The sequence below is a fragment of the Cheilinus undulatus genome, linkage group 5 (genome assembly GCF_018320785.1).
Source record: "Cheilinus undulatus linkage group 5, ASM1832078v1, whole genome shotgun sequence".
NCBI lineage: Eukaryota > Metazoa > Chordata > Actinopteri > Labriformes > Labridae > Cheilinus > Cheilinus undulatus.
Genome location: NC_054869.1, coordinates 35,910,822 through 35,936,499, shown reverse-complemented (window position 1 = coordinate 35,936,499; position 25,678 = coordinate 35,910,822). Strand labels below are relative to the sequence as shown.

Sequence of the window (25,678 nt, the reverse complement as noted above, 5' to 3'; positions counted from 1 at the left end):
CCAAAGTTGTAGGATCCAAAAAGAGCTGTATAAGGAGTTCACTATCCTCGTTTCTAATAAATGAGGGTTGAAAGTAAAGGAATTGACCAGTTGTTTGAGAAAGTCATCAATCCTTTCTTGCTAAGAATAAGTTGGGAGAATTGACACTAGAGATGCACTGATTGTGAAGATTAGGGTTGACAGGGTTTGCTGTAGACTGCTATTGTGGCACATTTTCGCTTGTGTTTGACTACGAAAACAGATCAGTGTTTGTCCAGCAGTGGACTTCAACCAAATAAAAATATCATTGAACAGCAGTTGGGTGTGCTAGAAGAAAGCATCAAATTGATTGGACACAACAGATAAAAATGGCTCCAATATCTGTTTATCCCACCTTATTTGCTGTTGACTGACGTCTGTAAACAGGGCTGATATCGGCCTACACAGATGTTAACCCAGTGCAACGGTGCATTTACCTGATCGTTTCAATTACTGGCCTTGCATGAAGAGCAGCCCTGGACTGATACCAATGGTGATCACAGACAAAACTTTAAGACATCACTGCTCTGGACCAACAAATGATGCATCACAATATGGAGATAGCAGTAGCTTGGTTCATGAAGTCTTGGGTTGGGAACTGGAGAGTCTACCTGTACGTCCTGGTACGGACTGAAGAATGAGAAGTGGACTGGTTGCTGGAGAGGTTCCAGCTCACTTCTGAAGCACTGCCAAGGTGAGGAAGGTACCAACTAAAAAACTGTTTAGGCTCCCTCAGTGTGACATTGCTCAACCTGCTGTAAAACTGGAATGTCTTAAAGAGACAGCTTAAGAAACACAGTATCATGTGATGGTGTATTTCGCTTTTATCATAGATTTTACCCAAATTCTGATATCTCAAATACTGATGCATGTAAAATGACAGGAAAACGGCTGTTATTGTGGTAACAAAATGAACACTGTCAAACAGTCCGGGTCCAAAAGTAAATGGTCTGAAATGGTGAGCAAAATAAAATGAAATGCATGTGGTAAAATGGACTTGAAGCTTTGGTTTGTAACCAAAACATATAGTCAAACCAGACTGGGTGGAGAGTATCATCAGGTATTTCCTTATCCTCAGATAAAAGCAAAGTGAATGTTTGTAGTCCTTCTACTGAGTTAAGCTATTCATCCCACTAGTATCTTGTGTTTACTTCAAACTCCTGGCTAAGCTTTATGTTTAAATAATAGCTTGAAGTTAAGACAAGATATGTTTGCCCCACTGAAAGGATAAGCACTCAGAAAAACCCGAGTTCTTTATATTTGCCCTCAGAGGGCAGACTGATGGACAGCAGAAAACTGGCCCTCTTCGCTGTGTTTCATTCAATAAGTCCCACGACACCAGCTGAACAGTGATCTCCCGCATCCCAGGGCACCAACATAGCTAGCACAGCTAGCCAGATAGTGACAATCCTGATACTCCCTACCCCAGAACATGGCTCATAACTGCCACCATTGCTATGAACCCCCTAAATCCCAATTCTACCAGACAAACCCTTACGTTCCATCCCTTCTGTTCAGCTGCTCCTGAATCTTCATACCTAATCTTGTGGCTCATAACTGCCACCACAAAAAAATAAAACAATTCCTGGTGCTGATATTACATATTACAGGAGAAAATTGAGAGAGGCTGATGCTCTACCTCCTCCTACCTTCCCATTTTCAGAACATAGAGGTTGAGTGACTTTCATCTTACCTTCATTTTGGCGCTCAGCTGGTATTGTTCCTGTTTTCTCCTTTTTTTGTGTGTCATAAACTGTCCTTGCAGTCCCATCTCTCTAAATAATGAAACTGATGATACTGCTATAAATCCCCTACATCCAACTTCTCTCTTAAATCTGCATATCTCAGCACAATGGCTCATAACTGCCACCACAAAATGACAACTTTTGCTGATGCCATCATTATATATGAAGAAGAACTGCAAAGAAAAATCACAAGAGAAAATAGAAAGATGGAAAGTCACAAGAGAAAGCTCAGAAAGACAATGGGGGATGCAGAGGCAGGGTGAGGTGCCCTGGTCTGGCCTAGCTATCCACTCTACTTCCCTCTACTCCACCACTTTAATGAAAGAAGAGAGAGGAGAATCCAGTGTTTTTGACTACCTTTATTTTGGCCTCCAACTGCCATTATTACTCCACGTCAAATGCACTGACTAGTTTTAACTGCTTCATCTGACATCTTCATCACAGTCTTTCACAAACTCTATCTCTGCACATACAGCCCTAAAGAAACTGCTGACCTTGGTATCGACGCCCTTCATCCCACTTCTGCCAGGCTAATCTTACTTTCCATGGCTCATAATTGCCACCACACAAAGAAAGTGTTCCTGGTGCAAACATTTCTTAATGTATAAAAAAAATGCGGAGAGAAAACTAAGGAAAATAGAAGGACAGAGGAAAGTCAGAAAAAAGAGCTTAGCGGGAGGATGGAGGAAACAACAAACAAGAGTTGTATTAATCTTCTCTTTTGACTCCTACTAGAAATACAAGCATCATTTCCTAAAAGTTGAACAATCCTCTTAGTATCAGTTGAAACCTCATTAAAAAGGTCACAGTCACAAGAATGAGTCAGGAGTCTTAACCGTTCAGGAGGCTAATGCATATTTCCCATCCATTATTTGATGACACAGCAGTTTCCAAAGGTTTTTTTTCCATGTCTGTGTGATCACTCTTCATCTGATTACTCTTTTCCAAATGGAAATGTTTCCACAGCTGCTCTCATTTCCTACTTACTGTAAATACTGCTGTTGTCCTTCCACTCTGTCATAGTCCTCTCCCTTCTATTCTCTTTAATAAACCCCTTTCAATTCTTTTCCTCTCCTTTTGGAGTTTGTCCACAACCATGGGAACTTTCAGCAGGAGGAGGAGGGGTGGGAGGCCGGAGCAGGAGAGCTGCATGATTGGCCAAGAGGTAAGAACCTCCCTGACGTGATTGGCTGTGAGGATGAGAGCTGTGAGCAGAGTTCCCTCCTTATTCCAGAGAGCATCAGTAAGCAGCCGAGTGGGATATGCTGTGATAGAGATGCACACCAGATACTTTGGTTTGTTTTGGTTTCTGTGATCGTGACTTTCAGAGGATCCTGTACGGTAGCCAGGAGTGGATAAACTAACTTTCTCTGGAACTCTCATTAAAAGATATAAAGTAAGTTTAACATTTTTAAACCTTTATTCTCCCTGTCACCCCTCTGTTGTGACAACAACATTGGTAGAGTTTCTCTTTTTGCTGTGTGATTTCTTTAGCACAAGTGACACATTACATGCAAAATAACAAATTACTCATTACAATGACACTAACCAAAAATATGTTTCACTCAAGAGAAAAATCCTTATCATGAAATCTTAAGCTGTAAGAAGTTGTGTGTGCATGAGTGGCCATGTGCAGTGTTGGTGTTCATGCATGCACAGGCACTAGAATAAAAAGAGTATATACTTACAGTCTGCGTCTTTAAGGGATGTTAGGGTGAGTTAGGGGAAGGAAGGAAAGGTGCAGTGCGACTTCACAGTGACCAACCTCATCAGCAAACTTGTCACTGCAATGCTTCGGGGTTGACGGAGGAGCTCAAGGACTCCCCTCCCAAAATCTCCTGGTGTGACTTTCAGGCTGCAGGGTGGTGGTGGCGGCAGCGGCGGTAGTCGGCTATAAATAGGCCTGCTCGAAATTGTACTGCAGTCACACATAAATTCACAGGGAACAAGAAATGACATAGTCATTGTTTGTATTTGAGTCAGGAGCGCTTTTATCCTCTCGGCTGCTTACAATGTCTCTTTGGCAGGAAGTGTAATTTAGCTGCAGGGTAAACACAGATGAATTGGAGTATAACCTAACACCAACCCCCTGTTTTAAGTTTGGTATCACTCCAGCAGCAGCTTTAACAAGGGGAATGAAGAGAGTGAGAGAGAGAGAGGCAAACAGACATAGATAAAAGGTGAGAGCATATGTCTGTTAGGATGTGCTGAACGTGTTGATGTAAGGGTGTGATAGTTGTTCGAATGTGTCACACTTTTCCTTGTCAAACTAACACATGTAGTTGATCAATACTCAGCGACTCGCCACAGTTTGCTCTGAGGGTGTTACCACCTTTGCTGTTCAGTCAAAGAACAACTCCCCTTATTTTCATTGAGTTGCTTATCAAAACAGCTCTGTATAATGTAAATAGAAGCATATATAGGTTTAGGGTTGGCTTTTATGGATGGCATGTACACACTGATATGAACAGATGAAGAGTCAGATTAAAACTTACATCATTGCATGACATACAAATTAGATCCAGGAGGATTAGAGTTGAACCAGCTGACAAACGTATGCACTTGTTTATATTTCAGCCCCGCTCATAGCAAAGACCTTGACTCACATGACTTTGTAATGAAAATTGTTTCAAGCAGCTTTGCCATGATGTGACATCAACAGAACATGAACCCAAACATGCTGCCTCCTTCTGTCCTTTGCAGCTTCAAAGTATGGGAGTTAGTTTTAATATCTACCTGCCTGTCAGCCAGAGCTCCTTTATTGCAGTGTTGAACACAGGGAGCCTTGTGTTGTACCTGACCTCTACTATGCAAATGCATTCTGTCAGACTGCCAGCCAGCCGCTGTGCTCCACCTCCACGTGGATGAATAAGTGAGATAAAAAGCAGCACAGTGAGTCTATTGTTTCACCTGTGCATCACCTGAGCTCTGGGATAGAGTCACAGGCGTAGAGTCTGACCTGTATAATGGGGGTCCGTGCACTCTCCTCCTGTGTTCTAGCTCCATTATGACGCAGCTACGGCGCAGAGATCAGAGATGACGCTGAATGATGGATGTCTGCTAAGACTTAAACAAAGCATATAAGAAAACTATTACAGAGCACACATTAAATTTTGTTGTCTCTTCAAGGAAGTTACAAGGAATGTGCCAGATTAGTTGACAGAGTGGTTTTACCATCGTCACTTGTCCTTCAGTACCACAAACTACAAATTCATGTATTCATAAAAGGAGACCTGCAATGTCAGTAAAATGTTGCATCTAAGCTGTACCACAGCTACATGCCTCTAGTGAAGGCTGTAGCTCCTGGTAACAGGCCTTCAGTGCACACTGTTAATCTGAAAATTCTCCGTACTGTGTCTGAAACATTGTGTGCACAATTTTGCTTCAACCAACATTGCATATCCTTGACTTCTGAAAGCACATTTCTAGAGTGATGTGCAGTGGGGCATAGCCCTGTGCAGCTGGAGATGAGAGATCACAGGATCACAGGAAAACTACAGATTAATATAAGAATTGCAAGATCACACGATATGAAGTCCAACATAACAGTAGCATGTAAACAGCAGGTTACTTTGTTTTCCTGAAATTGATGAGCTGTTCACTTCAGTATAATTCTCTTTTAAAGGATCTATGGTGTCATGTAAAATCCTATGGTTTTCCACCTCCACAATAAACTTTTCCTAATCCTATTAGCGCCGTGACTTTCAGACCCTGGGATGTAATGTCGATACAATGATGAGCTTTACTAATGAGAGTTCATGTATTGTGTTGTATTTTGAAGTTGAGTGGATGCTTTAAGTGTTTGCGTTCCTGCTTGGGTGGATCTTCTCTACATGGACTGAGGTGTTCGGGCAGCAGCCTCCACTGAAAATAGACCCAGCATGCATCCTAAGCAAACTAGAGCGGAGTGGTGAGGGACAGATTCGAGCACACTCTGTGGCATTACAAAGATTGATTAGAAAGGTAATGATTTGTCATGGCTTTGCAAAAATCTCACAAAAACAGGCAGACCCAAATGAAGACACAAAACTGAATTTATGGAGGAGCAAAAACAAAACTTACTTCATAAAGTCCGTGTACAAAGTTATCAGAGAGTTCAGGCAAAATACTCCAGACCAAAAGACAGAAAACACAAGGAAACTCAGGAAAAAAATCACAAGATGCCAAATGTGAAAAAAACAGACAATAAACTAGGAAAGAGAGAATGCAGCACATAGACTAAATAGACAAGGAGTGGTTAGAGACAGGGACAAAGGTGTAAGGTGAAACAAGTGCGGGCACTTGAACTTCCTGTTGGCTTACCTCTATAATCATACATATGTGGAAATGTGGCATTATGCCTGAAAGCAAACCAGCACAGTGCAGGGAAGTTATCTTAAGGCCGGCCACACACTAGATGAATTTTTAATCTGAAACAATTTTAAAACCGTGGGAGACCACAGACTTCAGGACAATTTCCAAAGATTTTTCATCTTTAATCCTCTGAGCGCACACACTAGACGACTCAGCCAGACTGTCAGATCACTGGAGACCACACACCTACCGACCTGCCTACGACCCCACGTGATCACGTGACTTCAGGAAAAAAAAAAAACACGAATGTCTGTCGATACCGTCTTGCTGTCTCTCCACAACAGGCTGTCCTGTCGTGTGTTACAGGTGCAGCAACAATCGTAAAACAAGAAAAAGACTCAGGACAAAATCCTGGCTGGAACTAAGGTACAGTTGTGTTTATGGTTGTGAGCGGTGAAAGTACGTACGATTCGTCTGGTGACGCTACCGGTCTGCTTGCTCTCATTGGTTGTTGTGGGTACTCCGTCAGCAGCATTACGACCAAGAATTGTAAATATCAAACATGTTTGATATTTACGATTCAGGGTCTGGGAGGCTACAACGCGATTTGGAGCAGTAAATTAATCGTGTCGACACCACACACATGCAGAGTACTCAGACAAATAATTGTTGGTGACGAGGCTCCAGTCAGTATATGCCCCCACGATCATCGGGGGAGTCAAATCTTGGCCAAAATAAGACTTAAAATCCTGTAGTGTGTGGCTGGCCTAAACGAGCATGCGTTTTGGCAATATTTTGATCTAGAAATTTTGAAAAAAAAAAAAAGAGTTGTATCTATGTTGTGTCAGCCTTGGGGTGGGCGATATATTGAGTATACTCGATGCTTTTGCTACGTACGATGTATAAAATGACTATATCGCGGACATCCCAGTATAAATTATGTGGAAGTTTTGAGCCGTCAGCGTGCATTTTTTGCTGGAGTTTTGCTTCTCCCATTGTCCCTGAACACATCTCTGACAGCAGAGAGCTCACTCCTCTGCCCATCCAGAAAACCTTCCTCCGCACTGTGCGTTTTTGTATCAGTGGAGAAGGAAGGAGGTAAACACTATGGGTGAACAGAGCTGTGGGGCGAGTTAGTGGCTAGTTATCTGCATTCAGAGACAGACAACAAGAAACAGCGCTGGGTCTGTCATCTGCCGGGGTTCAGCTTTAAAAAGGAAGAGGTCAAACTCACACAGTAATCATTAAAATATGTCGCAGGATGACTCCGAAATAATGGCGGCAGTAACACAACACGCCGCTAAAGACATGATCCCAGTGTTGTTGAAAAGCCAGGATTTAAAAATTTCACAAAGACACTTAACCCAGAATAAGTGATTTGCCTGGGCATGAGCGTTGTGCTAAAAACTCCCTGCCAGAGTCGTACGTGTCAGAGAGAAGACGGCCCAGCAGCGGACAAATGCGATCCACTTCTCCACAACTACGGAGCCTTATCTCAGTCTAACAGTTCAAAACAGACAACACGGAAAGTTCCTGCCTCCAAACAAGCTTTTTCCCCCGTGATAACACAGGAGAGCTCCTTAAAAAAGCTATAAAGATGCCCCCATGTTATGAACTTGTCAGAAACTGGTCCAGCGTTCATCGGCACAGATAACAGACCAATATAATCACAGCTGTGAGTCTGAATGGTGGACTAGACTGCAGGGTTTTCGCCATCGGCTGCATGCAGGATTGGTGAGTTTTGTGAAGGTTTGCTTCACCCTTAATGAGGAAAATAATAATTTTATAATCAGCAAGAGTAAACATAACAGAAAACATTTCAGGACTGTCCATACACTATAAAAGACCAAGTATTTCACAGTTTTTATGTTTGATTTATTAGTAAAAGTTTGTATGAAGTCCTTTTCAAAATAAAACCGTGTGTTAAATTCTTTATATTGATTTTTACCCTTTCTGCATGCAACTTTATTAAAAATCCGATAGAACAGTCTATTTTAATCACCAGTCATTTGGAGATGGATTAAATATTATACGGCCACTTAGAGAACATTTCAAAGTATCGCGATATATATCATGTATCGGGATAGAGCAAAAATATATTGGGATATAAATTTGAGGCCATATCGCCCAGCTCTATATCAGCTAATGCCTAACCACATTAAAGAGCAACTAAACCCTCAGACCTCTGTTTTTAGATGGGTATTAAGTAGTGTTGTTGATCAATTTGGCTCTAAATCCTGACATTTGAGTGAAACGTTTTTACATATTGCATTAGAAATATGCAGTTTGAGTTATGTATGTAAAGTGCTTTATAAATAAAGTTTGTTTGATTGATTGATAGCAACTGCCCTACATGGGTTGAAACATGATTAATGCAAGTGAATAATCTGATCTGGAGGCAGGGGATGAATCTGGTGCCAGTTTGTCACCAAACCCTTTAAAAACTACATCACTCACCTCACCCTTAGTGTCAGCTGTCTCAGCACTTGCTGCCAGCATTAACAGTTCAAACTGGTTCTTGGACGCTGTGGTTGTGGCCTATTGGACACTTTGGATTGAAGAAGTCCTCTACCTATTTGTCATTCATTGCAAAATAAGCCAGCTACAGTTACTAATCAGTTTATGTGTGTATTTGTCGATACAGAGCGCTAATCCAATACCAGTGTGAACTTTCTGGACTGACTGTGCAGACTAGCAAATTATTTTAGAACGAACCTGAAGAAGCTACAGGTGAATCATGCTGTTTGCTAATAAACAGTAAAGTCTATCTCAGTGTGCGGCGGATCATTTCTTTTTTATTTTAGAACTATATTTGACTCAAAACATGGCTCAAAAAATTGAGTTGTTAATGTACAGCATTTCTGTGACCATAAAGTTGTTTTTCTGCTGATTATTGACTTTTACTGCTAAATATTGAAAAAACAATAATACAGGGGGTTCTCTCTATCTCTCCCTCCATTATGCTCTATTCGGGAAGCATCATATGATTACAGAACAGCCTGCAACAGGCTGACAAACCTCTCACAAAGGGAAAACAATTTGACGGTTAGCATTAGAGCTGGAGGTAATAAATGATCTTAATTTGATTTGAATAGATAAAAAGGCATTCAATATCGAGTTCCAGAAATACTGCCACAAGGGATTCAAAGGCATCAATAGTGTCAATGGGAAGCACAATGGCTAGCTTCAAGTGGAAAAACATGTAAGAGGCATTGATTTATGGTTCAAAAGTTATTTAACTTTTGATAAACGGTGTCACTTCTTGTTGTGTATGACCGCGCCGGTCTGGAGGGTGTTTTAACGATCACATACAGAGAAAAACTGGCACGCAGCCATCATTCTTTGCTGCTGCAGCGGGTCCTTTGGTTCTTCTTCAGTGCTCTAAAAAGGGTAGCCCATGCATGCAGTGCTTTCCGATAGCGAAGAAGAATTGGTTTCCGATTTAAAGTACTAACATTTAGCATGGCTAAACAAAGCAAAACATAAAACTAAACCAAACGGTATCGGATCGGTGCATAAACTTGTGCACTTGCCAATACCAATACCTGCATTTTAAGTATCGAACGTATTTCCGATACTGGTATTGGAACAACCCTACCAAGATGGGCAGGGAATGAGAAAGGAGGGAGATGACAAGGAATTAAAAGTGCAAGCACAAGTCAGACAGAGGCAAACTTATTAGGATGACAGCTGTCAAAGGGCTGTAAGTATAAAGCACCACACTTCTGTTTGTCCCCATTCAAAATAAAAGTGCTAAGATTACACTATTTACAAGGGGAACCTGAAATTTGCAAGGCAGAGCATTCAACATTTAATGGATGCAGTATGGACAACAAGTGCGCAATGCAACATGACACAATGCGCCGTGATACGATATGTGACATTAATCCTAACCCTACATGGTGTTAACCAGAAGACTAGTGGTGCTCCATGTTTCTGAGTTGGAGGGCCGACTTTAAGCAGTGTCAAAGCCGGAAACTTCAGAGTACCGAGCTCACTTGAACACATCATGGAACTTTTCAGACGCTGCTGTGAGCAGAGATGTGTCTGCTCTCTCCTCTCCTGTACAGTGTGATCAGCTTTAACCTTGCAGTCTCTCCAGTTAATCCACATTATTCTTTGTTTTATTCCCCCGTTGTTTTCTCCGATGAAATGCCGCTCGATTAAACCGCACTTATGGAGATAGCAGCGCACACTCGCCGTTGTGGAATGCCGTGACGTCCTTTCACACTCGTTGCGGAAAAGTCTGTTACGGCTCTGATACTATCTCTCGATCTGGATCAGAGGTGGGGCGAAATTGACCCCCCATTGCGGTCGCTTTCATACAGGACGGCGTTGTGGAACGTAGGTGTAACAGACACAGAAAAGAGAGGCAGTGTGAAAGTAGCTATTATTTGTCATCAATTTGACCAATTACCCAAATGTTGCCAGCTGTAAGAGTAAACTATACACAATCCAATTAGCTGTATTGGATGCCTTGAATAAAATATTCTAGCCAATAGGAGAATTTTTTCTAAACCTTCTATCAGCTATGGCATCTGTTCCTGATATGTGCGTCAGTGCTGATAAAGACATTTTATAAAGAGATAACAACCTCCAATCTCACACCAATCATCATACTAAGGCAAATGCAACAATAGTAGAACAGTGTGCGTGTATTAAATAACCCTTATTTTGCCCATTGTGTTTGAGTATTGAACTGTCCATGCACAGTACAATTCAAGCCTTTCATGGTTAACAGCTATACTTTTATGTAAACGTAGCACAAAAAGTAAGGAAATGTGTGTTTGGTGGATTATTTCTTTGTTGTAACAATGCTTCTTGGCAACAAATCTTATACTGTTGCAAAGCCTGTTTATTTCCCTTTTAAATGGTGCTACATTTGTACATAGAACATGCATTTGTGGGATGAGCAGCAGAGCTGAGTATGTGGGTTGCGTCCATGAAAAATTTGCCAAATCTTCTCTGCCATTGCGAAACAGCTTATTCTGCCATTGACTTGTTTGGTGTTTGGCGGATTGGATGATTGAAGTTTGAAGAAATAAGACATATTGACAATTTAACAATTTGATCATTTAACAAACAGGAGCCACAGTAGCGTGTGGAAGAACCATACACAGTTAATACAAAGAAATAATCCACCAAACACACATTTCCTTACTTTTCATGCTAAGTTTATTTAATCTGACTCTTAGCCTCTGATGTCAGAAGACAAGCTCCTCCCTCAGCCAAAAGATGCTTTCATTTAAAAAGACAATGCCTGAAACATCACATAAAACAATCCACTGAATAAAACCTGCTGAAATTGAGCACTCTGCAGAAAGAAGGCTGCAGAAAGAAGCTCCCTTTTCTGAATGAGTGTCATTGCTTGCCAAAGTGAGTGAATGGGAGCGCGGAGTAATGAGCTTGGCTCGATGTACTCTGTGTGGGTACTGTACAGAGACAAAAAGCATCAGCACTGCGGCTTATGTCTCCTGAAGAAGGATCTGTGTCTCCTTGCACTGTGTGTCCTTCTGCTTCACTGCACATGAGGAATAAGACACAAACTGAGGGTGACAATGCCACTCAAGTGTTTATGTGTTGTTCTTGTGTATTCAGATGGCTCAGATGTGAATGATTGAGCTATTAGGAGTATCCAGAGATGAAGGGTCAAGCGTTAAGTAACAGTAGAGGACTGCGGTGTTTGGTGCCAACAAAGTCAAATGTCACAGGTTTCCCTGAGCCATTCTTGGCTTTTATGAGTGGGAGTTAATGGAAAATCATTTCGTTTGCTTCCCAAAGCATATTCACTACAATAATAAAGCCACTGTTTGTTATTCTCTGTTTTTTCTGGCATGGGAGAGTATGAAAAAGTCCTCCAATGCTCTTGGGCAGAAGGATTGCAATATGCATACATACACAGAGACATGCAAACACAAACACATATAAGCAAGTGACGCCAAAGGCATCCAAGTATCTTTTATTGGAAACTCTTTTTCCCATAACACTGAGCTGGAAAGTATACTCAGAGCTTTTAGAGGCCATTTTTGGGACTTTGGAGTAAATCTAGCTTTGGATACATTTACCTGGCTGCTGATGGATTGATTGTAAAAGTCCACTCCTTTCAAATATATACTCGAAAGGTACTCTACCAGCTATGTTTACATCTGATTTCACCTTTGAAGTGATGAAAAAAAAAATCTTTTGTTATCTTACAGGACAGGTAAAGGATGTTCCTCGCTCAAGATGTTTGGTTGAATTGTCCTGAATCCCTTGGCCATCGTGCTGTCTGATATTTGAAACAAGTATGACCTTTGAACTTTTACTGGAGTGTTTTCCCTTTGCACGCCCTTAAAAGGCAGCACCACAGGCCCATCCAGTGACACATGATGAGTTATACAGACATGTCCAAAACATTATAGAGGAGAAAGACAAGGAGATAAATTTATCTCCCCTCTCTCTTTCTCTGTCTGTTTTTCTCTTTCTACAGTAGAGCACAGCTGTGTAGTGTCAAGGGAACCACAATACAAGGTTTTACTATGACCACAGTGTTATGCAGATTTAACCTTTAATTGATGTCACTAACATTAGTAGGGTTAATGAAACACATGGCAATACTTGGGAGGATTCTGCCTCTGCAGCCAGTTGTGATGACTGTTACATTAGGCAGGAAGAATGACCTCCAAAGGACATAAAAGAGGACAAGAAGAAGAGAAAACCAGCTGTAGCCTTAAGCTTACATGTACTTCCCTTTACCCGTATTACACTGGAAGTCCTGTCATTGTGCTTTCTTAGCTTTTTTTTAAATGAAAAGAAACAGTGTAGAATACTTTACAGTCACAGCTAGTGATTGGGATCAGCCTTGGCCTGGATTTTGAGGGGAAGGGTGGGGGGGGGGGGCTTTATAATGTCTCAAGAGAGAGATGGTATGCGGTGGTCATCTTTTGGTCATCTCTCGCACGCTACTTCCTGCATCTTCATTTAACAAATATCAAACACTTTGTTTGCCTGTGCTGCAGGAAATTTTCCGTAAACAACAGTTGACATTTTCTATGTTTGGACTGGGTCAGAGCGATGCTGCTCTTTCAAACAACAGATAAAGACAAAAGAGAAGAGACGCTTTGTGCTGCAGGCTATGGCAATGTTTTCTTTTTAAGCTGGAAACATAATAAATATGTCTTTTTATGGTCTTTGAGCAGGATTATTTTCTTTGCACTGTAAAACCTGATTAGTAAACCTTACTTCAAAAAATCATGCAACCGATTGCCTTAAAAAAAACCTAGTAAAATAACTTTCTGACCCCAGTAAAGTAAACTAGATATTGTGTATTGCATTTACGAAAGCTTTTCTAGTGTTGTGCATATCAACGCCATTTTATTTATACATTTTTGTTAGCTTAACTTAGTTTTCTCATCCATTGTAAATTTCACTTCAATCTTCCCTCATGTTTAGTACACCAGTCCTGCCATATTAGTGTTCCTCTAGGTCAGAATTCTTTAAGTCATTTTAATGAGGGAGGGGCAGCAGACGGGAAGCTGTTTTAAGCGCGGTGGTAGGACCCAGAAGCGGTTGGCGCCCATGTGAAAGAGCACTGATTTTGCCCTGCCGCTTGGAGTTCAGCGTGTTGAACTTTCTGTTGGGAGCCGCCTGGCAGCAGCCAATCACATCAAAGGAGGGAGAGAACCCGGAAGTAGCAGGCTTCGCGGGTCAAAGCAAACAATGGAGGAGCTCATAATGTTGGTGTCGGAATATCCTGAGCTCTACAACACGGCTCTACCGTCGTACAAAGACAACCAGAAGAAAAACTGTGGAACCAACCATTGAAATGTATTTTCTAGGGGGAATTATTCTGATGACAGAACCGTATTTTCCCCTTTGTTTTATAGTACATTATACGTTAATATACAGAGATTGTGAGGTACTCTACTTGTTTTGGGGAGGGGGGGTTGTGATGGGCATGTGGACGGGCTCTGCTGTGACGTTCACCAAAGCACCTCTATGTCATTGCTGCCTTGTAACGCGGCGGCAGCAGCCGCTTTAAGAAACGCTCGGCATCTCTGGGGACTCGCCGTTTTCAGGGTAGTTACTGCGTAGCGGTGTGTAACCAGCTTAATGCGCAAAGGCATTCTAGGAAAACTCTACAGATTAAAAGATGATTGCTAAAAGATTTGAATAGAGTGCAAAAAAAACTTTAAGTGACTGAGCACTGTTTACTTAAAACTAAAAGTGTGATCTATCAGCTGTTAGGAACAGGGCTGATGTGGCGTTTTTGGTTATTTATGCTATCTCATTTTAATAACCTCTCACCTGTCAGTCTTACAGTGTGTTAAAATGATTGAAAAGTGCTCTCCAAACCAGGATGAGCTCTTCCATCATGCCTATTACCCCATATATATCACATAGAAAATTAAACTAACATTAAAGAAAATTAAAATTAAATTGACAATATTTGTTACAAATACCATTTTTTTCCACTGAGGGCCACATCCCAAAAAATATATAAGGACAACTGGGACACTTTGATATTCCTTCCAAAATCTGATTGAGTGGCCAGTCAGATTTCAGAGGGGCCCAGGCTGCTCTGGCTACCACTGTATCCCACTGTATCCGCCCCTGGTCAGGATGAGAATGAACCCTGAGATGGAGCAGATAGCAGAGCACTTCCTGCCCCCAGTCTAACTGTCATGCATTATCTGAATTCAAGACCTCAAACAAGGTATAGATATCATTTCAAAATAGCCTTGTATGTTTTCATTTTTCAGACAAAGATTCTTGATGAGTAAAATCTGACAGAAGCTAAAACAGAAGAAAATAAAAGTTAATTTGTGCTCTTGCAGTCACCCTCACACAAACATGCCATCAAAATCTGTGTACGTCCTCCAATGATCAGAAAAAGGCAAACCTAGTGATGATAATCATAAGCAATTTTCAATGTTGATCCTGACAATAGAATAAGCGCTCTCATTATAAAGGACTCTTCCAGCAGCAGTACATGTCTGACAGAGAGTAGCACTGGAACATATCAACTTGTCTCTTGCTGAGAACTGATTGCATTGCTTGGAGCGAGCACACTCCACAGAATAATCAGAGCTGAGTAGGTTTGACAGCGAGTGTTTGTGCAAGGACTGGATGAATAAACAGAAGGGGTGGTATATGGATTACATGGTTTGATTTTTTTTTTCCTGCAACAGAGCCAGAAAGGATTTGCTTGAGCTTACTCTTGCTATTTGCATTGAGCATTACTTTGAATATCATCCTCGTTTCTTGTCAGTAGAAAAGGCTTACAGTTGGCTTTAAAACCAGAGTGTTTATTCAGGTGAACTATGCTATTTATAAGGTCATAACTCCACTCAGGACTGCACCAGGACATTGGAATTAAGTCTGTTAGCCAACAATAAATGAGGCCACCTTCATGTGCAATGCTAATTTCACTCTTCTCTCTTCTCACTTTTGTCAATCTTTCAACTTCCTCTTTAACACATTAATTCAGTCTTATTGCATCAGGACATATTTATGGAGAATTCACAAGCCAGTGTTGTTTCTTTTGTTGCTTTCTTTCTCCTGAATTGATTGCAGGGTGTGCTTAAAAAAGAACCCACTTATGGGATTGTTGCTCACATCAAGAGGCTCAAGTGTTTGTGTGACAAACTGGCACAAATGAAGGCAGGGTGAGGGCCCTGCTGGATGTAAGAGACAAGGTGTGACCTATTCAAAGAATGCAATAACTTTGAGAAGGTGTGTCCCTGTAGGCATTTATACTAGTGGACTCTATTATATGATTGAACAAGTTGGATTAAACAAGAAAGCAAGCACAAGTTCAAACCAGACTGTCTTTCTTCCTCTCTCTTTTGGAAGACTAAAATGTACTCTGGCAAGGGTTTCAGTAGGAAAAGAAACAGATTAATAGGGAAACAGATTCAAACGTACCCAAGAACATAACATGAGCCGGTGTCTTTAATGTGCTCTATAAATAATTATATTCCCACTGCAGCAGGATCAATAATTCTTCTGAACTTATTAAAAGCTTACTTTTTATAGTGATCCTTAAAATCTTTTGGCTGCTAGTTTCTGCTTTTACACATTGTAGTCATGGCATCTGGATCTGGATCTTTTTTGTGGAAGTAATTAGTGGCCAAGAGATTTTATGAAATATGGACTAAAGGAGAATTAACTAAGGAGCATTTCTTGAATAATTTGATGCAGCTTTTCCACTGATATTTATAGCCAACATATCAGCTGCACATATTGGCAGAATGTCCAAATATACAGCAATTAAGTTTGCAGATGTTTGATTGTCATTCATCATATCTTAAAGTCTTTTTTTAATGACTTAAGTTTTAGGTCTGAGCTAACCTTGCAATACAAATGTATTAGCCAGATTCCATGTCTGTCATGTCAGGCATATATTGCAGAGCTTTATTCATTCTCAATCAGAGAATGAATAGACCAACCAGCATCATTTGAGAAGAACAAGGCCGTAGCTACAGATGTGGTTTAGTTGTACTGCAAGCCTGAAAACAATTCCTGTCACTGAAGAGATTAGCATGGATGCCACTAGGTAGCCATTGAAAACGGCTTTGAGTAGAACTAAAACCCATCCATAGCTACCACCTCTTTCTCCCCCAGTGACACTGATTCGAACTGTGTTCGGTGCGGCACACATGTTGTAGACTGGAGCTTTTCAGAGTGGATTTGCAAACCCATATGCTTTGCAAGGTTAGCTTTATGCTTTCTGTGGGAGCTTTCCCAGGTGAATTTGAAATATATCCATGCAGTGAATATATGAAAGGGTCTATCTGATGTGTTAGGTTAGACCAGTTTTAGCAAGAGTTTAATTGACCCTCTGCCTCTACTGATACTGAACAGCGTTATTGGTATCCTACATATGATGCTCATCATTTATACAGTAGTTTCAAGCATGGAGTCTGGACAGTTGCCTAGATGAATTTAAAATAGGGCTGGGCAATTAAGTGCAAATTAGATTAAATCACAACATGGCCTGCTGCAATTTTCAAATCAAAAAAGGTGTAATATTTCTTTAACCTGAAAGTTGTGTCAAATACCAGTTTAAAACTTTTTTTGCAGCAGAGACATCGTGCATTACATATCATGTAATCATTCTAGTGCCATATTTTTAGAATAGTGTACAAAAAATCCTGTTGTCTTCACTTTTGTATAATTTTCTAATTAAATATGAGAATTATATAAAATTATCATTCCCTTTAATACAGCAGTTCATACCAAATGTGCAAAATGAGTACAAAATTATTACGATTTGATATTTTTCAAAAATTGTTCTGCCCTAGTTTAATTTAATGTCATGTTGGTTATAGTAAAGAATTAATTAATGCTTGTTTTTTTTTAAATGCATGAGATGAGGAATTAAAGAAATAATCACATATTAAATCGCAATTGCAATATTGGGTTTAAAAAAAAAAAAGAAAAAAAAAAAAAAAAACACAAATAGATTTTTTTCCCCAAACTGTTCAGCCCTAATTTGAAATAGATCCAATGAAACGGATACAGACCACAGTAGGGCTGCAGCAATGGATTCTTTTTGTAGTCGAGTACTCTATCGATTCTTCTGATGATTAATTGAGTACTCTAATAATAAATATTGCACTTTTTAATCAGTCACTTTTGCTTTTTCAAGAGAAGTAGTACTAGACAAATGAGAAAAGAAGCTGGGCCCCTTAAATGAACTACTTCTATATTAAAAATTGGTATTAACAGGTTCTCCAAAGAAAATATATTTTACAAAGTGCAATTAAGTTCTGATGACAATTTACATTTCTTAAAGTGACAAGGAAAAGAAGTTAAATTATTACATTAGATTATGTCATATTTGGGGTTTTAGGGATCCTCTCCAAGGAAATTTTGGGTGCCTACACTTTATTTCTTCTATAATAGTTTATTTTTATTATCCAATTTGTCATTAAAGTAAAGGGAGACTTAATCATTGTAACATACTCTACTTTATGCATAAATGTGATATTTCACATTCTAGCAAGTTTTATCATTCACACAGTGGTCTGATGATGTCTCAAAGGTGAACCTTTAGAGTACAGGAATATGGTTTATTTTTAAAAAAAGTGGTGACTTTAAATTTTTGCACATTTTTTGTTTGCGAGTTCATCCACCATAAAAATCTGACCTTTAAGACCATCCACTGATCTAGAGAACACATTTTAAGGGATAACGCTGCTTCTATGACCTGTTGAATCCTGACTATATGATGATGAACTTTAACCTACTTAGTCTCAGTCATTGTCTGTGGCAATAGTATGTTTCTGTTTTATTAGTGTTAATTTATTATCAATATAAGTCTTATCAAATTATTCGGGATGCTGAAACAGGACTTGAAGCCTGACTGTGTTCTTGTGAAACCGTCGGGTCAATCAGAGAAGTTCATAAAATTCCCTGAAGTCTGCAGACACAAACTGAGCACTGTCTCACACCAGCGAGTCATGCAGGCAGCACATAAACTCAGAGATCTGCGTAGTTTCACCGATGAAGGCACAGTGTTATATTTCGGTCAGTGTTAGTGTTAGTGTTAGTGTTAGGTCTGCTTCACGGCAAATTTCAATTTAAAAAGGTGCCTAATGGAAGTCTGGATGATACTGCGGTGATGAACTGTCTTTACACCGAAGCACAATGAGTCTGAAGTAGGGGAGGGTGGGGTGATTTGTGCCAGGGGGAAGTAGTGCCACCCTTTGTTTACAGAAAACCATAGAAGAAATTGGTCATGTGACCACATATTTTGAAGAGTCATTCATTTTACTCATCCTGCATAAAAGAGAGACATATGGCATCAGAGGTAAGCACATTTTAGCTCAAAAAACTGTTTTTTGCCTTTCAAAGTAAAATTTCTATGATCAAGGTTTTTTGTGTCTGAACAATTATATAGACAAGTTTGAAAACATTTCACACATGTTTTAGTGCTTTAGTAGGCTACACAATGAGTCTATGCAGTTAGCATGATGTTAGCTCTAAACTGCTGGATCATGCTAGTTTTTCAAAATGGTGGGACTGGGGTGATTTGTGCCAAAGGACCTGGGTTAAGTTGTGCCAGTGGCACACCCACAAACCCAGACCCATAGACACACCCAAACCCTGACCCCCACACAACCAGACCCAAATACCCACAACTCCAGACCCACACACCCAGAGATACAAATCCCAGACCAACAGACCTAGACCCTAACCCACACACCTTCTCATCCAGACCTACACACCCAGACACACAACCACAACAAATCCACACAACCACACACCAAGACCTACACACCTAGAAGTCAGAAAAGAATTGCCAAGAACAGCTGGAGAAGTGAGGAGATGGACATGCCTCATTAGTGTTTGATTTACCTGCCATTTGTTCATTTAGCTAACACTGATTTTAGTTTTGAGTTTGCACTGTTCTTAAAGAGCATTGTTATTTTTTTAAGTGGCCTAAGTCAAAATGAGATGTTCAGAAATTGGCCTAAATCATGTTATTCATATGTTACATAAATGACAGACAGCGCTCTATGTATGTCAACAGGCATCTATTGCCAAAGCCTTTTTGCCTGAAATGATTCACAAATATCATATAATGTGTATTAAGGTTTTTTGTGTTTTCCCAAAAACTAGAAAATAGGACTTATGCCATTAGTTTAATAGGGTGACGATATCTAAATAAACCTTAAATGGGTAATTTTGTATTGAAGTTGTCTTGCCTTTATATAGCATTACAGTTTATGAGATTAAAATGTTCTGTTTTACTTCAATAATCTTCAATAATCACTGGCAAAATTTACCCCAACGTATTCTCCCCAAAGGCACAACTTACCCCGCACCGGGGGCAAGTTGTGCCACGAGACCACTTTTTTCCGAAAGCTATATTTCTTAAACAGTTTATTTCAGATCAAAAGTTATTTTTCCCAGGGATGCACCACATCCTGAAATGTATGTATGTACTTAAGTTGGAGGCATTACTGTCATGGCCTCACTTTAAAGTCACTTTGAGTAAAAACTGGCACAACTCACCCCACTCTCCCCTACCATCTTTTCTAATGTTAGCAAAGACGCTAACATTAACACGGGATCAAGCTATGATAGATGATGTTACTAATGCTAGCAAAGGCACTAACAACAACACGGGATCAAGCCATAACACCAAGCTACACCGGCACAGTCCAGCAGACCTGGATTTGTCCCCAAAACAACAACATCTAAGCTAACTAATGCGATCGCTAATGGGTCGCCAGAGACTGCAGACCATCGACAATGTTGACGGCAAAGGGCTTCAAGACTCCATCCGCGTCGCCTCAGACGGCCCGTACCACAGAACACCTACGAGAACTACTGTCACAAGAACCCATGAACTGTATGGCAGCTAAAAAGGCAACTAAAGTGGAGCAGCTGGCCCGAGCTACATTTATTACACTGACAAGAGACCACTGGACACCAGTCAGCAACTTGAGCTATCTCGGGGTAACAGCACACCTGATCATTCACTTTACAGCAGAAGTTAATTTGTGCCTGATGTGTTTGCCTGCTGGGCTCATTTGCAGTCTGCAAGTATTATTACTCAGTGAATTAAGACACTCTGATTTACAAACCGCAAATAAGTTTAAAAACTCTAGTTTGTTTAATATTACTTCATTTAAACACCATACTTGTACTTATTTACCTCAATCAAACATACAAGTAAATGGTAGTATTTTAAATGTTGATTTATAGATAACAATAATAATAATAATAATAATACATTTTTTTAGTAAAAAGCGCTTTCAAAGTGCTGTACATGAAGTTAAATTAATGAAAATAAACACTTGATGATAAGAACATTTAAAAATCTAAAAATTACTAAAACTAAAGAAATGCTGTGATCACACAGCATAGTGATGTGATTAACTTGATTATGTTTTTAAATTAATTTAAAGCACTAATTTTAATAATGTTTATCTCACACCAAACAGACTGTTACAATAAAAGGAACAGGCCATTCTTCTACAGGTGAAACTTGGTGTTCTCAACCATAAATGAATGAAGAGGGCTAAAATGTGCTAGGAAATACTGACATATTGGATACTGGCCAAAATCAATATTGTGCCTTCAACTTAAGTAATAGATTATTGGACTCACTCACAAGCAATATAAAATGAGTAGTAAAGGCTGATGTAACAAGCCATAAAAGTGGATCTAAATTTCTCAAAACTAATGACGCAGTTCTGACTTGTGAACAAGCAAATGGATATGACTCAAGAGCAGGCATTGGTCCAACCACAGAACAGGCAAGAACAGAGAATTAGACTAATGAACGAGCAATAATATTACATCTGGCTTTAGACAAACAACAGCTGAGGACTGCCTTTCAAACCAGCTATAGTAGTGGATCCAACAAGCGACAGATCACGCTGGCATATAAGCAACTTTAGAGGAACACACTCACCAGCCAGTAGGCTAATAGAGAATCAGTTAATGCCATGAATCTAGAAACAAAAAGTCATAGGATGACTGGACCCAAAACAGATAATGACAAAGGTTCAACCTCATGAACACAAATTTCACTGAGGACCCGAGTCTAATATTTCAAACAACATTAAGCCTCAGTTTAACAGCAAGCATGACGGATAATTCAGCCTATGGACAATCAATCTCTCACTAAGGAAAGATAACTTAACTATTATACTCTAAACAAAATTCAAGTTATTATTTCAGTTTCAGTCAGGAACACTCTTGTCATACATATTATTATACATTATTGCAAAATGGATATACGGTTTCACTGCTCAAAAATGCTCCCTGGGTTAGTAAAGCAGGATGCTTTGACTTTCCAAGGACCACATAGCCAGAGACCTCCATATGGATGGATAAATAGGGCCCCATGAAATCCGTTTTTTTTTTTTTTTTCCCCCAAATTCCATTTTTTCTGTTTTAATTTTTTGGAATTCCGTTTTTTAACCTTTCCACTAATTTTACTATAAAAAGAGTGTCCTGTTTATTTAAAATGAATAAAATGTTCACTAATTAAATTGAAATAACCTTAGATTTATTGAAAAAGGGCCACAGTTGGCCCAGGAGCCGCTGTCTGGATAACTGTGATATAAAATAATTATAACCAGTATAACAGATATTTCCAACATTATAAGACACATCCATGTGTATAATCACATCTTAACTGATGTTTATAATGTAAATGAAGAAATCCTTCTCTTCTCTCAAACACAGAGTGATAGACTTAATAAGGTAACATTAAAGTTAAATGGTTAAAAGTAAACCTGTTACCTAAAGTTTTCTTTACTCTCAGTCTGTAACAGTCCATGCAGTTTGATGCTGCATTGTGTTTTTACTCCTGACTGTAACGGTTCTCTCCTCATCTCTCTCCATCCTTGCTGTCTGTCCGCTTGCCTCATATCAGACCGCTACGTTAATGCAGACACGTATTGGCAACCAAAGGTACTACAGTATTTACAGGAGGAATTATTAAGCTGATAGATGCCAGACTGTAACATCATGTAGACAACGGGACTTAATAAAATCTGGAGTTTGAAGCCTCCGAGGGGTGAGTAGGTCTTCAAGTTGTGACTTCAGCGGTGTGTCTCGCACACAGACACTCCTCTCTCTCTGTGACTCTGGTGTGGTGAGGTTAAATAACTCAAAGCATGGATGAGTTTTCTTATAGGTGCAACATTATCTCACCCTGTACTGCCCCATGTTGAGCTATGTGATGTTTGCTGGTGTTTTGTGCAGCTGTTTTGACATGCTTTGTATTGTTTAGGAGGGGGCGGGGTTAGGCACAAGTTGTGCCATGCTTTAATGATCCCCTGGAACATATTCCTCAGATATACATTCCTCTTTGTGAAAAAACCACAGCATTTCAGTTAAATTCACTCAATTTCCACGATATTAGATTTCCACAATAGTAGATTCCATTTTTATTGGCCAATTCTGGGATTCCATTTGCGATTCCATTGATGCGGAAGTCATAGGGCCCTATATACATTTATGACAATACAATAAAATTAGTTCAGAAGCAATCAATTCATTGTAGCATGAATCTGAATATGAGGGTGCAACAAGCTTCATGCTATAAAAGAGAAGGCTGGGGTGGAGGAGGTCAAGCTTTGCCAGCAGCAGCAGCGGCGGCAGCGTGGTGCATCAGCATTAATAAGAGCAAGGATTAATGAGAGGTACATCATATTTAAATACACCACTGTGTTGAGAGGAAGCGCTGTAATAATTGAGATCAGCTAGCCATCAGCTGATCATAGCTGGCTGGAGGAGCTACGGAGTCCTTTATGAACTAATACTAGGCTTCATTTATTTACTATTTAATACTTTTCTGAACTATCAGAACCCTGACGTTAGGTAAAATACTTCTGGACTTCTGCATTAAGAGAAATCCTACTTTTTCCCTTGATAACATACAGTATGTTATCTTAAATTTTTGAATATTTGGAGATGCTTTATTTGTTGATGACTCAGTGGTGGTGCGTACCAGAGTCTGAAAAGATTGCATATTTCTACTGTTCTATTTCTAGCACAATCTTCAAGGAGACATTTGTCTTTTTTGTTTCCAAATATCATGTTTCTTTGTTGTTTTTTTGTATTTGTGGTATAAGAATATAGTTGCCACATCAAACTATAGTTGAGGTGTATTTCACTTGTCATAAAAATGTTGTGTAAAGTCCTTTATGAAAGTGCTAATCATTCATGTTATCTGTTGTTTAGCCATACATGGATGTGAGACAGCACAGCACTGATTTATGTTCCTTTGAAACGAATGATTTTGCAACATGAGACCCTTGTGAGGAGTGAAGACGGGAGATAATTTATGTCTGTTTGCCCTTTTCCAGGCCTCATTGGTTTACTGTTTCAAACTAGAGAAAAACTCCCTGTTGTAAAGCGTCAACCTCTATTTTGCTCCCTCACTCCTACTCTCTGTTTCTCACCACAGTGGGTGGAAGAGCTGTCACTTATAGTCTAAGGGTCTGATGCCATGTGACCATCTATGGATGTTGGCACTGAGGCCTGAGGCAGACCCAGATAAATATCACATCTGATAACATGTTCATAAAGATGGCCTCCACTTGGCTCCGTCTCATAGTCAGTCAAACAAATAATCAAGTTATGTTTGTTTGCAAAAGAACTGTACTGAATATAATTTAATGGGTACACTATTTTATTGAATGCATGTATGAACTGCATGCTTTGCTGCACATAAAGGTCATGTGAAGTGTGTTTCGATTTCATAGAGACTCTGTAAAAACTGATATATTGGCTGCACATATTGATCTCAGCCAAAAAAAGTATTAAAAATATTGAGATATCAGGCATCAGTAAAAATCTAGTACTCTGCAGCCTTATCAATAAATGAGATAAATCATTAAACCGTGATAAATTTGTGCTTTTATTGATTTGACTACAGATTTCTTACAGCTTGGATGAACGTTGTTTCCCCTGGATGAACAATTACAATAAACATTATTGCTGGAAAAAAAGGGTTTTGGTTCTCTGCTCATGTTTGAACAAACAAATGCCAACATTTCTCTGTGGTTTGATGCTGCTTCAAATAGCAAATCTGGCTATTGCAGTGGCCCACAGGAGATGTATTTTTTTGTGGTGGAAATATTTTCATAAAATTAAATTACAATACTTAATCAGCTTCCTGGCTCTTGTGATAATATCCAAAGCCAAACAAAGCTTCAGAGGCTGGTTTGTTTTTTTAACCCGATATTAAAAACATGATTAAATATACCAGAGCAACTGAGTTTTACACGGTTTCGCAGCTCAAAACTAATTAATTCCCTTTGCTCATGTGAACCTGGTGTAACATTCACAAGACTTCCTCAGAGGAAGGAGCCAGAAAAAGACTTAAGATATTTTGGCACAATATTCTGGACTGAACAACTATCTAATTGTTCAAAATCGGCAAATGTGACAGAATACAGCACTCTAAAGGAAGGTTTTCAATTAATTTTGACATGATCTCTAGTCAGATATAGAAGTAATTTTTTTGTTCAAACATGCGTACAGACTCATTGTTATCTGTTGACATCAGCCCTGTTAAAACAGAAGCCATTGGTGAATAATGTGGCATGCCCAGATATCAGGAGACATTGTTAATATGTTGTGTCTGATCAATTTAATGTTTGCATCTAGTTCCCCAACTACTAAATAAAACAAGAGATGTTTTACTGGGCAGAAAAGATCCTAAATTGGATAAACTCTGATCTGTTTTCATGGTCAAACAAGAGAAAATTTTGACATAAATACATCTGATTGGACCTTATATTCACATTCAGTGGATCTCTTGTAATATAAAAATGCTGTAAGGTCAGAAAAGCTAAGACACCCCAAATACCCACATAAAAGGAAGTTTAGATTGAAGGAAAAAAAAAACACACATTTTAATTGTTTCATTAATAGAACCTTAAGAAAATACTGTAAGACTTCACCTCAGAGGTCCTCAAGGCTACATTCACACTACAGACCTTAATGACCAATTTGGATCTTTTGCTTGAATCTATTTTTTTTTTTTTTTTTTTTTTTTTTGCTTGGCTGTTTACACTGCGATTGCCTTCCAAAAGATCGGATATGTATCTGATTTAGTATCATATATAAAAGTGGCCTGATATAAAAAGATCAGATTCAGTGTC

The 25,678-nt window shown here is 39.5% G+C and overlaps 1 protein-coding gene across 1 annotated transcript in view; it reads left to right on the top strand.

Annotated features, from left to right (window-relative positions):
* Nucleotides 1-3,030: 3,030 nt before the first annotated feature.
* The window catches only part of pde4d (phosphodiesterase 4D, cAMP-specific), a 386,351-nt gene continuing 363,703 nt past the window's right edge, over nt 3,031-25,678 (top strand). Inside the window, exon 1 of the mRNA XM_041787609.1 lies at nt 3,031-3,159. The gene's annotated coding sequence lies outside the window, so the exon portion shown is untranslated. The remainder of the gene's footprint in view (nt 3,160-25,678) is intronic.